Source organism: Mastigoproctus giganteus, chromosome 3 (assembly GCF_048544385.1).
Source record: "Mastigoproctus giganteus isolate SK-2022 chromosome 3, ASM4854438v1, whole genome shotgun sequence".
NCBI classification, from domain to species: domain Eukaryota; kingdom Metazoa; phylum Arthropoda; class Arachnida; order Uropygi; family Thelyphonidae; genus Mastigoproctus; species Mastigoproctus giganteus.
In genome coordinates, this window is record NC_143577.1 from 175773275 (window position 1) to 175784443 (window position 11169).

The window sequence follows — 11169 nt, forward strand, 5'->3', positions numbered from 1 at the left end:
ACTAACGCATACTCACCACTGTGATATGCTGTGGAACTGTTTTTAGTTTTTTGTCTCGTGTTTTTCTGTTTGATGCCAGGGGTGATTTGCAAGAAGAAGAAGAAGAAGAAAAAAAAAGGAATTATATATATTGTAATTGCCAAAGACAACCTTTAAAAGTTTTAACGTTTTTAGGGGAATAAAAATCATCACAGACTTTCACGGAGACAAGGACCCTGTCGTGTTATTTAAGTGCTCAATCGTGACCCTTTCGAAAATGCCAGTTTGTTAACAAGATGAGACATATTTTAGCTGCTCTCACTATCTTCATTCGTATTTTCTCTCTCTTTCTCATTCCTGCCTGTCTTCATGATCATTTTTCATTTGTTGTCATCGCTTAGTGGTCCACAACGCAAACTGCTGACAACCTTGACCTTAAAATAGACAAACCCCCACCTTCTAAGCATTTTTAACAGTTCGATTCTTTAAAGAACGTTTTATAATGTGCTACTGGAACTGAATAGCAATACAAAATCACAGTTCCTCGTGGAAAGAAAATGACAGATACACTAAGCTGGATCAAGATTACATCCAAATGCCATTGCTGTATCTTAAAAAATACGAAGAATGTATCTAGTTTCTGAATCAGAACGATTTATACCTGACTCATAATTTATAAAAAAAAAAGAAAAAATATTAAGTAAAATAACGGTGCTTCACCTAAACTTGTATGAAAGTTTTGTACATAGTTTATTTATTGTTCGAGTATATTTATATGTATTTATCCTGGGACCCAGTAGCGATGACACCAAATGAGAAGAGGGGGAAAAAAATCATATTTTGATTTTGTCACGTGTTTCTTAACTTCACTGACCTATAGCTCCTCCTAGTGGCCGTGAGAAGAACTGTTATTACATATCAGCTCCTGTCTGTACTATCCATTTCACTTCTTCACTGGTCTCAAATCATATTTGAATAAAGGGGAAATTATAAACTTGTCTTGATGTCTTTCTTTGTGTTTTTAAATAATTTTTTTTATCAACTCACCCCGATATTCTTAACCCAATAACTTCAAAGAGCTATAAAATCGAATTCGCACACGTATTTGCCTTTTTCGACACGAGATGGCGCTGCGCGATATTACAAATGTAGCGCTCCAGGCATCGCGCTTAAAGTTTCAATTTCTCTCGAAGAAAATAACACACCAGAGGATTACAACGTAGTGTTTCCACCTTTCAAACGGAACTAACGACACAGTTATTAAATTTTTCAATGAAACTTAGCCATCCCAATACGCGTAATCAATTGTGTATGACGCTCCCCCTGAGTAGGTGATCATTTTTCAGAAACGTGTCCTTAAAATAGAAATAAAACAACGCGGGTATCTTGAAACAGGAATTGGTGAAACTCCGAGTTCTGTTTGAAGCAATTTTTTTTTTTTGTTTAATAACGTTTAAAATTTTAAGACTTTTATTACCTTCGATTGATCTTACCATTTTGAATTACCTGAAAAGAAAATGCCAGTAACATTTTATACAATAACCATTGAAAGATAAATAAAAGAAAGCCAACAATATTTACCAATTCGTTGAAGGATTTCCAATTTAATTATTATAATTAAATGTCTACATTTTCCTCTGTTACATTCCGTTCTCTGCCTACAAACTTTTTAATAACACTTACAAAAATTCCTTTGTCATTAAACCAAAGAAAGAAATGACTCTTTAAACTGTGGACATAAAGGCAATTTAAGTTCTTTTCCACCGACATGGTGTTGCAGTCTTCTTGGATAGGTTTTAATCTGATGATTCTAGATCTAAAGAAAAAGGAGATGTGCAATTTTTTTCTAGACGAGCTCCTCGGTTTCGTCACACGTAATTCGACCATAAGGGTGTCGTTTTTCCTGAAGAAACTGCATCCCTATGATTGGGCAAAGAACTCTTTTTGTGCAATGCAGCGCTCAGAATTGGGAAATGCTAGCAGCAGACTGCGGTAATAATTTTATTGAGCTGTCTTGAATACAGGACAACAACCTTCATGTGGATGAAGACCAATCGTAACGTTGTGGATCGTTCTTCACCAGCAGTATTGTTTGGATTCAAAAACGGCCATTGGAGTTCACAATAATTTACTTTATCACAAATATGTTGTCCGCTCCTAAGATTGTCTGGTGACACGTGGAACCGGCTTTATAAGTTCTGATACTTTCCCCAGCTGTGGCAAGTGACCCGTGGAATGGGTAGGACTCAGTTTCCGATAAATTTCTTCAAATGTTACATCATGATTTTCAAGTGCGGTTACCAACTGATGGACCCTCGTAGGTAGCACAGTTGGCAGGATCGCTGCCCTCCCTACACCTGGTGGAAAAGGCCTGCGCTCGAATCCTGTCGATGACGGGAGGAATTTTTATGGGTCTTTTTCACAACATGGTTGAGGTAGTAAGTCTCATGGGAGGGTAGCATGGTTTTTTCTCCCGGTAACTCGTATCTAGAAAAACAGAAAATATACACGGGAGCCGCATGGCATTAGTCGCCGATGCTCCTAAAATCCAATAACAATAACAAACTGATCATCCAAATCAGTTGGATGTTGTTGAAGGTTGGCTGATTGCGGTACGTGTTCGGACTGTTTTCGAAGAGAGAGAGAGCGGCATTATAGAAGCCAATTCAGAACAGTGCCCATGGAAGTATCCATAGAAAAGGCATTCAGCACAAACAGAAGAATGATTCATCTCTAACTTTGTTTATTAATTACCCTAACTGTCTTCTTTTGAATGCAATCTAGAAGAAGCCCGAGAGAGGTTTTGGGGTACCACCCTAGATGTGGAAACAATGTTCCATGGTAGGGCGGATTTGTGATTTGTACAGAGTGAACAGATCTTTGTAAGAAAAGTAACGCCTAGAGCGAAACAGAAAATCTAATTTTTTTAGATGCAGAAGAAGAAATATAATGTGCTTAAGGAGAAATTAGAAGTCAGGGTAATCCCCAATAGTGATATGATCTTGTCTAGAAATCAGATTGTCATCAAAGATAGGCATAGGAGCACAAGAATCCTTTTTGCGAGATATAAGGACTGAGTTTTAGAAGGATCCAAATCAACTAAATTATCTTTGTTCCACTGGAGAATTACCTTGAGATCAGAATTTAGGGAATTGGTATGGATGTTCGAGAGGTTGAAGCTGTTTGTGCAGGACAAGGATGCTCAAACTGGAAGGTGGGATGCAATGTGCTATCATCAGCAAAACTATGGACAGAATTTCCGGTCAATGGAAAAAGGTCATAAATACAAAAAGCAAAGAGGGGAGAGAAAGAACTAAATCTTGGGGAACACTTGCACTGGTGGAGAAGTTAGAGTACAGACCAAAGGATCAAACATCACCAGCAGTACGCGGTCAGAGAGAGAAAACTGAATACCCACTTACAAAAAACAATTGGCAAACCATAAGATGGAAGCTAATTTATAAGACGTTTATGGTAAATGATCAAAGGCCTTTAAAATGTTAAGAGCAACTACTTGAGATTCACCAAACTTTTTGAATTTGTCCACAGATGGGTAACACATTGCAGTATGTCGCTAGAGTATCGACACTGACGGTATCCATACTGGCGATCGTTGATGAGATGGAAGATTTGGTGGTTAATTAATTTCTCCATTACTTTTGTAAGAGTAGAATAAGTGCAATGGGATGATAATTAGATGGAAAGGATTTGTCACCCTTTTTAAGAACTGGCTGATTATACATTTGGAATAAGAAAGTGAAAAAAGGCGACACAACAGGAGTAAGTTCAGTAGCGCAGGTTTTGAGAACAAGTGGAGAAATAGCATCAGTACCTAGAGTTTTCTTAGCATCACGGTTCAAAATCCTTCTGACGTCCTTTTGACAGAAGGCGAGAAGAGGCGTTGAAGGGAGTGCACTGGGAATGGTACAAAGTGTTTTACCAAGATCATTAATACATGAGTAAGAAGAAAAGTAGGATGCTAGCAGGTTAGCTTTATCTTTGACTGAAGTGACAATAGAATCATCTCGCTTTGACAGAGGTGGGAATAGAGATGGCAAAGCCAATAGCTTTCGCAAGAGACTAGAATGCTCGACTACCATTTGGATAAGAAGGAAGTTTTCTACTCTTGGCCTGTTCGAAATCTAGTTTGGACTGATTAATAACTGCTTTACAATTGTCGAGCAACGTTCTTATCTTGAATAGCATTAGCACATTTGTTGGAAAACCAAGATTTAGATGAAAGACGAGATTTTAAAGTGGAATAAAGGATTTAATCCTACAACAATAATTTCACTGACACAATCTGAGATAATGTTGACATCAAAACATTTGAAACTGTAATCCTGCCAAAGAAAAATAGAAAAGAAATCTCGCAGATCATCCCATTTTTCATTCTTGTAATGCCAAACAACACGAGGTTGAGAATAGCCACGAAAGAAAGGTTCCATTGGAGAAGAGACCACCAAGAAAAGAAATCTCGCAGATCATCCCATTTTTCATTCTTGTAATGTCAAACAACACGAGGTTGAGAATAGCCACGAAAGAAAGGTTCCATTGGAGAAGAGACCACCAAGTTGTGATCTGAAGTGTATCTAGAGGACCATTCACCTTGACCGTGTACTTGAGGTTTTACTAATTGCAAACGCCTCAACATCTCGACCAACTGGATTCGTGTGACTAGAAAACGGAAGCCAACTAGAGGTGTGAACATTAAAATCACCAAGGAAAATGACCTCACTGTTAGGAAAGTTAGACTGGAGAAAGTTAAGTTTCAAAGAAAGGAAGTCAAAGAGTTCCAAACGATTAGTGGAGTTGGGAGAACGGTATGGGCAACAAGTGAATTTGACAGAATGTGGTAGAGAGATTTTAAGCCAAAGGAGATCGAAAAGAGGAGATTCCAAATTACTAAGTCTCTGACATGGAATATCAGAACGAACATATGCACAAGTATCACCTTTGAAGCAAAAGGAATCATACAGCGAATAATTCGGACAACTGAGATGAGCAGTGGTTGAATCAACCGATAACTCGGATTCTATCAGAAGAAGTACTTGTATATGAGGTTTAGAAGACTGTAGACTTGAGACCATATATATTTGTGAAATGAATGAGGAAGTTTTTGGGAGGTTAGACCTTTTCGCAAATAAGTTTGTTTCACAATTCATGATGTATATTAAAAAATTGCAATACGAAGTAATGAAATATTTGGACATCGCATACACACAACAGGAATATACCCAGCTCCTTGACATAGAGGCAGCAGCGAGATTATGCACTAACTGATCCAGAATTCTCCTAGAGAGTTACCAATAGTTTTGTTCCAGTGTACTACACTGGTGTGCAAAAATTAAGGACCAACACTATTTCTAAGGGTTACAGCCGCAAAATCTTTACTTAAGGTACTCTTTACTGATGAGAGTAGATTCAGTCTCAGCAACGATTCTGAAGTTCAGCTAATCTGGCGAGAGGATGGCACACGGTATCACCCTGCAAACATCACTTAAAGGGAACGATATTGCGGTCGAGGTGTTCTTGTCTGGGGAGGCATTATCTTGGTTGGACGTACACAACTCCAGATACTGGAAGGCGGTACCGTAACTGGTGCACGCTACTGTACTGAGGGTAATCCTTCCCCATGTGCGTCTGTTCCGAGGTGCCATTGGCCCCGAGTTCGTTTATGGATGATAACACCACACCCCATCGCACTGCAGTTGTTGGTCTGCTTTCGGAAAGTGAGGACATTGTTCGTATGGATTGGCCTGCTCGTTCAGTCGAACCAAGTCCCATCAAACACATATGAGACGTTCTGGGGAGACGCCTAGCGGCATGTCCATACGCACCAGAAAATGTTCACCAACTGAAGATTGCGCTGGCAGAGGAATAAACGATGTTACCGCAAGAACTTATCAACAACATTGTTCTAAGTATGGACAGGCGGTGCAACGTCTGCATCGACATTAGGGGCGGCCATATCTCCTACTGAGGACCACCTCTTCCCTTTGTTCCATCTTTGGCAGTGATGCATCTGTATCATGGCAGCCAGTGCTATGTTCCATTTTTGAATAAAATCCCTCTGTACCGTCTTGTTTCTGTTGGTGTTGTTTCCTTCATTTCTCTGCCTTGCGAGGTTCCTTTGGTATGCTTTCCCCATATCCAGGCAACTCCTATGAGAAACTACAGGTGAAAACCTGATGATCCTTAAATTTTGCACACCAATGTAACTAGCGGCCGGCCTGCGAACGCCGTTTTAGGGAGGTACCCTCGAAATTTAAGGAAGATTGGATCCTCGCCATGGTGCACATCATAACCTCAAAAGCCATTACTCATACTGCATGGTGGAAGAAATGGGAGGGTGGATTGCCAGAGCTTTGCTCTGGAGATTGAACATAGTTTCCTCCACTTCAAGCTCCAATAAGCAAAGTGGTGTAATTTCACCTGTTGATGAGAGTCATCTACCGCCTAGTAACACAAAGGGGGGAGGCAGACATTTCTCCGTGTTGTGTGGACGCCACACCTCGACCCCTGCTTACATTCACACCTGAGTGGTCACCTCCAGTAAACTAAACGGCGTATTTTAGAACTTGCACTTGAAGGTTAGACCCAGGATTACTAACATTCCCACCATAGGGAAGGTGCATGCAGAGAATTTGGCTGTCACAAAATGACCGTCTGCGCGGGTTGCACAATGGTGTCGTCACTTCCTTCCCATACCGGGTGGAAAAAGCCAAGGTTCGAATCCCGTCGATGACGCGAGGAACTTTAATGGGATTTTTTCACACTTTGGCTGAGTTAGTCGATTTCAAATATAACTAGCAAGGTAGCAACCCCTAGAAAGGTTTTTTTTTCGTCCAGCGAAACAGGAATATCAACCAGAAAACACGCAATTTACTGACACAAACATATATTGTACATAGTTTTTAGGGGGGGGGTCAGGAGCCACCAGTGGTTCCCCACATCTGCGCCATAAGTACTCTTGTGAAGAAATACAGTGACACTGCAAAAGCCAGAAAAGTGTTGGGTTCTGCTGTTATGCTCTGGCTTTTAGCCGCAGGGCCACTAGTGGAATCCGTCGTTGGCCGTATGCGCCGCTAGGAGGTAAGCGAGGCTGCCCATTATTCTCTGGCTGATCTCTGCCAGGATCGCCTGAGCTTCCTGGACAGAGACCAAGTTAAAAAAAAATAAAGGGGAAGAAAAGGCACCCAGCGGGGGTGCTAAGTGTAATTGCCTCTGGCGTTGGTGTGGGTTTAAGTCACTGATCCTACCCATTCCAGGGACTCGGTTAGCAACATCCTACACTGGGAAACAGAGTCGACAAAGGTTTGTGGTTGTGAATCCTGGAGTAACAAAAAACAGGTCCGGAGGCAGAGTCAATCCAGAAGATGCCACATCCGGGTGTGTGGTCAGTCCAGTAGGTGTTGACTCCAGAGATAGTTCGGTGGGTGTACATTCAGGTGAGGCAGATCAAGGAACCTTTCAGTAAGCTTATTCATCACCGTTGTTTTGGTTTGGTGTGCGAGCGAGCAGGGATTTTCTCCATTCAAATAGGCTCTGCGTGAAACGGGAGAAGGCTTTGTAGCGATGGGCATCATTGATGTAGACGTACTCGTGTCCTCGATGGATATCTTCAATTTCTGTAAAAAGGGTGCATCGGAGATCCTCCTAGCTGGGGCAATCCTAAACGATGTGGTTCCAATCTTCACGCTGGCCATAGTGACACAGTGGATCCTGAATGATTTCCATTGACAATACACATGGGTATATTTAGGAAATTACAGGGTGACCCTAATATAATAGTTTTTTGTCTCAGAATGACCGGACTACGCCGAAATTCGGTTCACTTGACTCGAGTGCCACCTAAATATTAGTCCCATCGGCATTTTAGACTCCCAGGTAGCACGTCCAGCTTGACAGCCTCAAGGATCGACTTGCAATAAAAACATACACTGCTCTTCATCGAAGTTTCCTCACCTAAAAGGAATGTCAGCTTTGGGCTCAGAATAAGTGCTCTGGTACGTATCAATGCAGATAAGGTTACGTATCAATTCGTATTTAGGAAAATGCTGTGCAGGTTACTATGACGTATGGCCTCCATGAACAGCACAACAAGTGGCTAAACATCATGGTAGGGAATCGAGATGAGGAACGTTATCTTAGTGAACGTTGAGCAGTGTTTATTGCACTTGTGCTGGCAGTTGGGCCACAGCACTAGAGGGCTGGCAGTCGGTAGTTAGTGAATGTGTATTCGATGGGCGACAGATCTAGTGAATGTGCAGGCCAAAGGAGCATGTCCCAATCACGTAGGCATTGTCGGGACATGAGAGATGTATGTGAGGGGATTTTGCTGCTGGCAAAGAACGTTTGGGATGGAGCATAGAAAGGAAAAAGCACCAGTGTTAGAATGGTTCAGCACAATGCCTTGCTGTCGATGTGCCATCCTTAATGACTACAAGTGAATGGCTGGTGTAACTGATGGCTTTCCATACCATGATTGTCCTGGTATGCAGCTCCATTACCTCTGTCACTGAATCCCAAACAGAAACGTGATTTTTCATTGAAGATGACACGATACCATTCTTTTTCCCAAAATTGCTGTCATGCGCTACTTCAGATGACAATGAGGTAGTCAACGGACGATGGCGAGAGTGCAGACCAACTTGTTGCATCTGTGGAATCGGGCTCCCGGACACAGTCTCACACATGTCGTTAAGACGTTGGAATTTCTAGCAGATGGTGACAACTCCTGTCAATTCTGACGTTCTCAAGCCATCAAAGCGCTGGAAACGTGTACAAGTCCAAATCCACTTTCGACAATACTGTCCAATGTTCAAGCATGTATTCGCCAGTTGTACAGAAGTCGCCTTACGCGTATAAAAGCACTGCACAATTAGCTAACAATTTCATCATTTGCTAACAATTTCCTTTGAATGCTAACGTTTACACGCGTGTTCGTATCGCCTTCAGATTCAAACACAAGCAGTACTCGTGGGTAGCACAGGAAGTAGCCGGTCTCAGGCGAGGATAGCATGGTTCTCCCTCCCTGATACTCGGGTTTTTCATCCAGCAAACAGAAAATCCACCTTAGAGCACACGCGGTTTACAGACAATATCACCGAGCCATATGATCATAGTCGCTGATGCTCCTAAAACTCTACTACAACAAGAGCAGTGTAGGGCAGTAAATAACACAACTGTATGTTCTACTACCCCTATCAGCTTGGTAAGATAATCGTTGACTTCCATATACGTCACAGTTCTGCGTGTTTTTAATGAACAGAAGCGTTTTTAAATTATTCTGCTCTTTCCACGTATATGTAGTTTGAAAGATTAGCGTGGCAGTTGATAAGAAAAGCCCATCCGAATATTGTCGTATCTCCAATTGCCTTGACAAAGGGATAATGTTATTGTCTTCTCATGGAAATTATGCTACGCTACCCTCCATAAAGTATCCCGACACGCGGTTTCATATAACATCAACTTTGCCACTAAGACACTCTGCACTCCTGGGTAGGTTTCCCACCGACGAACAAGACTGCAGCGGGTACAGTCATCCATCCCTCCGGTGGAAGAGTTTCTGATGTGGGATGTGTTGGTCTGGCCCTTACTCAATGTTCCAGTTCTTCCCATTAGAGTTCAATTCAGAACTCTGCGGACAATTCCACATTTTGTACATTCATGTACCATGAACTATTCTTGAGCAGCACAGGCAGTATGGTATGGTCATTATCTTGTTGAAACAAACGTGAGTTTGTACCAAAGAACTGTCACACGCATGGACTTGTCGAAGTCTTCGACTGTTGTTCACCGCGCAACCACTAAAGATCTGGGCCATACCATAAGAAACGGTTCCACACCGTAATGCACCTCATCCGAACTTCATTGTTGGTACAAAGAACCGCAGCACCACACTCTCCAAGCATCCTCCACACTCACACCTGTCCATCTGATTGGAATAGGGTGTAACAAGATTTGTCATTCCATAGAACAGACTGCTCCTTTGACCAATTACAGCGTTCGATGTACAAAACGTTGTAATGTTTCCCAATAAAATATTCCCAGCACCGGAGTAGTACCACCATCCTTCAGTATCTTCACAGCCAATGACGCGACGAATTTTTATGGGCTTTTTATGGAAGATGAGACCGCCGTGACTGCGATTAGTGATGTTTGCTCATGCGCAACCGCTCTTGCTATGGAAACCATAGAGCTCCATATGTGTGTTCGTATAGACCTCTTCTTCCTGTTGAGACAATATACACGGAGCAAAATGGCCTTAGTCTCTGATGCTCCACAAACCCTATTACAACAACAACTTGTTGACGCCTCTCTTTGATGTTCCCTTCAGCAAAGCATGCTGTTCATTTCAGAGAGAGATCGGATGATCTTCAGGGCCGGCGTATTACCTCAGTAACGTTAAGACATTGTCGGAATGTCCATGTAGCAGCACCTGAGCAGACACTAGCTTGGTAGAATGTGTCTGAGACACCAAATGATGGTATGGGTTTCATCTCTGGATGGTACTGGAGGCCAAGTATCCCAAATAGTCAGAAGCCCTTAACTTTCATGGTGCAGTTCTATGCATGTTGACTCTTCACAAGTTCTCGAGTGGGCTACGACGTCACTATTGTATGGTTCAGAGAGTATGGAGTGGTCTCGGTCATGCTGTTGGAATCGCTACTGCTTAATGCAAGTCGGGTGCACAGTCCATTGTGCTATAAGAATCATTCATTAAGAAACAAGCAGTAGGGAATTACAACTGGATGCAGTCGGTTATGCAAAGTAATGTTCAAGTAGGCACTGTGGTACAACGGTATCAGAGGCCATATTCCTAGTAACATGACACTTTTCGTCTCCTATGTGACGTGTATGGAGAAAAAAATATTATTATTATTTTTGGATTTATATTTGTCTGATTTTAACGAAATTAGGTAAATCTCGATAAATCATTCTAAAAGAGCCATATATGAAAATCCATCCACTGGAAGTTGAGTTATTACATGCGGACGGACAGACAAAGAAACAATAACTGCCAGATTTCTACATATCCAATTTTTATGAAATTTGGAAATTTTTACTGGAAATTTGACAAATCTTATTTAAAGGTCCAAAAATAAAACTTAATAAAAATCCATCCACTAGGAATCGAATTATTTCACGTGGACACGGAGAAGATAACGAGCGCATTACGCATAT